The sequence below is a fragment of the Pinus tabuliformis genome, chromosome 6 (genome assembly GCF_031772625.1).
Source record: "Pinus tabuliformis cultivar Carrire ecotype Pingquan chromosome 6, CPIR1, whole genome shotgun sequence".
Taxonomy (NCBI): Eukaryota; Viridiplantae; Streptophyta; class Pinopsida; order Pinales; family Pinaceae; genus Pinus; species Pinus tabuliformis.
Window position 1 is genome coordinate 1,809,889,153 of NC_142292.1, and position 7,274 is coordinate 1,809,896,426.

Below are 7,274 nucleotides of genomic sequence, written 5' to 3' on the forward strand. Positions count from 1 at the left end.
TTTCTTCCTGCTCTTCACAATCTATGTAGAATAATTCCTTCTCAACACACATATGATCTTTAGTGTATTTTTTATCACAACTGTAACAAATCCCCTCTCCTCTTTTTTCTTCCAATTTTTGTGGTGTGAATTGTGTAGGTTGTGGAAGGCTAGGGGAAACAACACTTCCATCTTTATAGTGTGAGTGGTAGGCTTCCTGGTTGTCATAATTTTGTTTCCCATTTTTTTTCCTAACCTGAATTCCTTCTCCAATGAATTAGGTTCCCAAAGGCAAACCTCATGTTGGATATTATCCTTTAAATTCCTTATGAACACATCAATCCTATGCTCCTCTAGAATATCTTTTACCCTTATGTTCAATTGTTGGAAGTTCTCAATGTGCTCCATCATTGAATGCTTTTGTTTGAGATTTATCAATTGGCTAAAAAAAGTGTTGATTTTTTTATCCTCATAATGTGCTATCATTTCTTCCGTAAAAATTGCCCAAGTGAAAGTTTATTTACAAGAGAAAAGCCATTGATACCATAAAAAATGATTTGCTTCCAAATATAAAGTTGCAATACGTACCTTTTGTGTGTTTTGCACATTATGGAGATCAAAAAATTGCTCCATCTCTAGTATCCATGTTCCGGGATCCTTTCCATCAAACTTCCTCATATCAATTTTTGGAACATGGTGGGTATTCAATCCAACATTAGAGTCTATGAGATCATGATTAACAATTCTTTTGTTCTCATCCCATGTTTCCTTTACTACCCTTTCACCATTAGTGACCATTTCTTGTAGCACCTTATTTAAATTTATCTTCAATTCTTCCATCTTATCATCCATACCATTCATATTAGCGTCCATGATATTCATCTTAGCTTCCACACCATCCATATTAATTTGCATGTCATTCATATTAGCTTCCACGCCATTCATATTGGCTTCATTTACCTTTAGTGAGAGTGAAATTTGTTGTACTTGGTCTTGTAATTTTGTTATATGATGTTTCATTTCTTCCTCTTCTTCACGAGTCATGCTAGAGCTTTCAGGTTGCTTACTAGGTGTTTCCATTTTATTTCTTTGGGGAATTAATTAATGCTAATAATTCTTCACTATTCCCTTTGAATTCATTTAAACTATTTTTTCAAACCAATCTTATGCAAAATATAAAAAAAACTACACACCCTTTTTTTCACTTTGTAAGAGCTCGATATTAAATCTATTGTATCTCTGTAATTGCAGATATAAAATATCTTAAACCACGCGTTGTGGTAGCCCTTTGAGTCCTCTTTTCTACCCCGCAAGTCTAATCAAGATTGGATTCTCCAAGGAAGAGTTATGCCAAATCTCCCACGGTGACCTGATTATAGACTAGTTCAGTAGAGCGAACTTGTACGACGTGCCACGTGTCCCTATTTCGACCTTAGTACCTAAAATTGATACATAGAAAACTAAAGGCCATCCTATTTTTGAAAATTCTTACGGAATTTTAATCTAATGCTCAAAACAAATGTTATGACAATTTTCCCTAGGTCACCTATTTGGAATGTAATTTGGAAGTCTACAAAAACCCTAAATTCCTCAGATCCTCTCTCCACAACTATAGCAAGACAAGCTCTGAAGTTAGAACCCAATGTTCATAATGATTTCAGATTAAATGGGTTTTTTTTGTACCTTCTGAAACTTCGTAGAAACAATGTTATAGAGAAAATGCCACGATGACCTGTTTGGAGCAACGAAACCCTAGAATCCAAAGCTCTCATACCAAATGATAGGAAACCAACTCACAAAAAGATAGAAAAGATAGATCAACACCTTAGAATTCAGCCTCTTCGAGGGGACAACCTCCTTTAAATTACACAAATAAACAATTCTTGGATGATACAAATGACTAAACCTCCCTTCTATATATAGGAATCTAAGGGGTCACAATATAATCAAGCTGACATAATAATAATAACATAAGTGCACAAAAATAACAATAGTGGGTTTCTATGGGGCATACTAATAACAATATGGGGATAGTAGGGGCACAACAATAACAATAAGGGAAATAATGAAAATAGTAATGGGGAATCATTGGTACTATAAGGGCCTAACATGTTCACCTGACTGACATTAGGAAACTTTGTTGATGACGAAGAGTCCTCATTGAGATTTTCTCTGGTAAGAATTGCACATATCTTTGACATCAATATTTTTAATAGATTCAACCCTCTAAATAGGCTCTTCAAACCAATCACCCACATCATCGACATTTTTTGAGCGAGTTGGTGTGCAAGGGAGGCTTTGAACGACACAATGTCATAGCTTCAAATCCCTAGGAGATCCAAGCCCACTGAAACCAATGACAATTTTGGGTTGAACTTGTATCCATGAAGGTACAAAGGATTCTTTCTACCTCAATTTTGCCAATGAATTCACAAGCTCCACCATTGGTTATTGTCAGGAACTAGTATCATACAAGATCATAAGCATTGGGCTTTCCAATCGTCTTGAGGCTTAAAAGGGTCTTGATGCAATTCTCTCTACATGAAGATGATGTCTACATATTTTTGTATTGAGAAAAAGCTTTTGAATACCAACTCCGTAAGTATTATACTAACCAGGATCAAGCGATAGAGGCAAAGAGTAGATGGTGGCAACAGTGGAGATCGAGGTGGAGGTGACTGATAATGCCCCAACCAATGTCGAGGTTGGGGAAGACATTAAAGATCTACCAAGGGGGCTTGAACTCATGACTCATTCAAGCGCTTGTCGAAGTGATGATTTATCATAAGCTCTTCTTTTGTCCGTGCCAAAGACCTCTAGATAGCCTTCTAAAAAGCAAAATAACTTTCCCCCTTCCCTAAAAATGTAGAAATTGGCTACCAAGTTTCACTAGAGAAACAATGGGAGTAAACCAATGATACTAACATGATGGCTAGTCACGAATCACTATAATGAAACTTTGATTTTTCAATCATAAAGAGATAATCACTAAAACTAGCATTACCTTTGAAGTAGGGGAAGGGAACACTGAAGAGGAAGTTAGATTTTTATTATATGCAAATCTATAGAATGTAAAAACAATTTATTTAAACAAGTGTTGCAGGGAAGCTTAATGTTTACCACTCAAGTTAGAAATTATGCTCTATAAAAAATTACATAAAACATTATAACTTGCATTGTTAAATGATAAAGAAACAGGGATTAATAGGAAAATCGAATCATATAGTCTTCCTTTGGAACAAATTGAGATGTATACACATTTACGATTTTGCTCTTACATAAATAATGGTGGGAAGTAACTCACGTAAGTATATTTCTCTACCTTTTATTCCTATTCTTCTTTTTTTATCTGACACCTTGACCTTTTAAGAAGATAACCACTTGTTCTAGTGAATTAGTGACTTCTTCCAATTTTTCTCTAGGTTCATCTCTCACTTTAAATATTTCATTCCATTTCTCATTGTATTTCATAAATTTATGCTCATCCCTATTTTCATGATAGACTCCCACTCATTGTCCCTAATCATAACTTTATGCTTTTCATTGTTCTTTATCATAAATTTATGCCTCACAAGATTTTTCTTGTGGGATTTGGTTCCATACATCCCATCCTTCTCTTTCTCCAAGAGTTATTTCATCCTAACATGCCATCATTATTATGTACTTCTATATAGAGCATAGAAGCTATATGGCTCCACAATTTCTTATTTTTGATAAGTATTTGATGCAATTAAAGGCAAAGATAACCTAGAGCTCCACAGTTTCTCTTTCTCTTGATTCATTTGTCAACAAAATCATGTGCTATAATGAATGGGATGGAAGAGTGTATTTTGTTAAATGCATTTTTCTCATGTTGGTGATTTTATGTGGTAAATGCAAGAAAACCCATATTGAGGGTGACTCATTTTAAATATGTGTGCAAAAAAATAATCAAGGACGACTCTAACCATTACCCATTTTCAATATGTGTGCACAAAAGTAATCAAGGACAACTTACCCAATTTCAATATGTGTGCACAAAAATAATCAAGGATGACTATGACCATTATCAATTGAAACATAAAATTGTATCCCATTAGCTCAAACAGTTGATTTGACATGTCAGTTCAATAATGAATACACTTATAATTTTCAAAGGAATGATTGGGTGCCCATCAAATTTCCTGCATAAATAGTTAATGGCCACATAAATTTGATTTGTAGTAAAATATTTTCTTTTGGGCATCATGGTTAATTTGGAGCACTTTTTTCTAGAATATTAGTGAATTATGATGAGTGGTGTGTTTCAGGAATTTAAGAATGCATGGGGAAAGGCTTGTTCATCGCCTATTGTAGTTTTCCTTGTGCCCATGGAAAGAGGTATCATGTGAATCCCATAAAAATATTTGGTCCCTGCAAATACTTAGTGACTATGCATGTACAATCCTTTCTTATATAGAGTACTTAGATGGGATTTCAATTTTGATATTTGTCAAATTCATATTCTTTTCCTATTCAATTTGGCTTCCCTAGGTGCTTGGAACAATCATTGCCCTTGCATATCCCAAGGTTTGGAGTGGATTAGGTAGAAGGAAGTGGCTTCATTTTAAGGAAGTAGATGAACTGACAATAGAGAGTGCAGGGACAAATTATGGTAGTGGAGATAAATGGTGGGAAAAATCTTGCAAAATCAAGAAAATAAATGTAAAGAAAGTAACTCCCAGCTTTATTAAATCTTTGTTGCATTAATTCCTCATTTTGGCCTTCCTTTTGTCCCTCTCATTTCTAGCTTAATCTCTGGCAAAAAGAGTAAATTATACAAAGTTAAGCTGGTTTGCATTAAATATATAAATTCATGATAGATATTTTTCTTCTCTATTACATCCATGCCAATCAACTGCAACTGTATGTACCTCCTCTACCCCTTTGTCCTTTGAAAGCTGAACCTAAGAGAGAAAGAAAAGTTTGATGCCTTTTAAATTTGTAATAAAAGAAAACCAACTGCGATGCAATGTGCTTTTGAAATTAAAATGTTGTGTGACAGTCTAAATGGACTTAGGCTATGGAAAATTTGAGTCTTTTAGGCAATAAGATTCGAATTATGAGACAATATAAGAATGATGAACCTGATTGTATAGAATAGCCAAAATATGCATATAAAATTCAGAAAATGTGTTGGGGTAGAAGAAATCTACAGAACATCTCAAGGTTCTTGCACCTACTCATAGTGTTAATACAGATGGTATTCATGTTAGTGCTTCTAAGATGTGGTGATTAGGAATACCATTATTAGAATAGGTATCTCCACAAGACCATTTACTTCTCTTTCCTTAGCTCTGCACAACCTTCAAAATCCATTCCCCGCATTGATATTTAAATATTAGGGCCTTCCAAGTCCATTGGAGCAAGACCACTAACTTGCCTAGTAGGTTTTTTTCTACAATTGTGCTTTGAACTTTCATGAGAACTTTGTCCCAGTGGTTGCAAATACGCCTCAATAGTTGCTTCCCATGACTCAATAATTTTTACTTTAGTGCTTTGAAGATTATTTAAGCTGTGATTCAGGGGATGATTGCATTTCCATTGTGAGTGATTCATTTAACATTTGTACTGAAAACATAACTTGTAGACCAGGTCATGGGATTAGGTAATCTGAACTAAGTAAATAAAATTATCAGAATCTAGAATTTCATTGAAAAATCTTGTAATTACATGGGAAATCCTTGATATCAGCAGTAGTGGAAGATTGGGTGAGGGTAGCGCAAAGGCCCAGGTGGCTGGTGTGATGGTACATGGTGCCTTTCTCCAGAATACAACAAATGGGCTTAGAATCAAGATTTGGCATGTATGTTATGTCTATTCATTATGTCCACTGGAGACTAGTAATTCATCATTCTAAACCACCACAAAGTGCAGAGAGCCACAAGAGAGATACATAATAATCATAGTTTCTTAGAGAATAAATGATGATACCCCAGATAACTGTCCTGTGAAGTGTTTGAAAGTAAAATGTAGTATTTTAAGGATTCATTACCAAGTGTTTAATGTCTCTTCACCATGAATACATTAACCTTTGGATGTTGAAATCCGAGTAAGTTTAATTTGAAGTTCTAAATATGGATTTCAAAATTAACAAAAATTAAAGGTAGAGAAGTTAGAACACCATGAACAACTTGCTACCCTTGTGGCCAAACTTTAGCATTTCTGCAACCTGTTTGAGAAACGAGCACAAATATTGCAAGGCCTACAAGGTATTTTCCTTAAGCAGGGGATCCTTCATTCCCTTGATTCTTCAAACATGGGTGCCAATAATTCAAGCCTTCTCACGAGATTGGCACTTTCTTTCTTTGGATAGTTCTTGCATTCCCAAATGCCTCCTACATTTTTCACCAATTCCATACACGATTCCACCACCAAGTTCCTACATTCCCCAACACCTACTATTTCGTTCACCAATTCCATGCACAATTTCACCACCATCATGACATCCCCCCTCTCCTCATCCTCCTTCCACCAAATCCATATCTAAATCCAGCACCCCATCATTTCTCTTGCCATTTTTGGTCGATGATCTATATTGGAATCCCAATTCACACATGTTCTTGTGAAAACAAAAAGACCAAAGAAGCAACCACTTATTTCTTCTCCTTGACCTTTATTCACACAACCTAGTTTCCCCAACTTGCAACTTCTTAGGCTTTCATTGGACCTTAACCCATCGTTACTCTGAGTTTCCCTCGGCTCTATTATCCATGTCAGCGGACTCAAACCCTTGTTAGGCGGCTTCTATCTACTGCAACTATTCTTAAGCCGCTCAAGATCCATATGTTCATCATTTATTTATTTTCATATACCTTTCACTGGATTAGACATTAAGAGAGGATGAAAGGGTGAGGGAAACCGTCCATTATGAAACACCTTCTGTGTAATGAAACTTGAGGAATTAGATTGAATAAATTTGAAATGGTTTGTCTTTAGTAGTGATTGATTGATGAATTAAGTAATTATTGACTAAGGTGGCAGGAAATGGCATACTATTTTTTTCCAATAATGAAAAAAACATTATTTCTGAATTAATATTAATGCAAAGCTGATTTTTTTTTTGTCTGTATAAAGACTAATCTATTAAAAAGATAAAAGGAAAAAATATTTACAGAGAGGATTGAACCTCTTAGGGGGCTGTAGCCTGCCCTCCGCCAAAAAGACTATTGCAGGTAGCAAACTGCATTCCTTTTACAAAAATGAGAGTCATAGAAGCGAGAATTGTAGTGAGCTTGAGAGACCAAAAACTAAACTGATCTATAGGTGATCGAAGC

General features: G+C 35.2%; 1 pseudogene; it reads left to right on the forward strand.

Annotated features, from left to right (window-relative positions):
- Positions 1-3,775: 3,775 nt before the first annotated feature.
- LOC149266256 (putative polygalacturonase At1g80170) lies at positions 3,776-5,951 on the forward strand (annotated as a pseudogene).
- Positions 5,952-7,274: the final 1,323 nt, after the last annotated feature.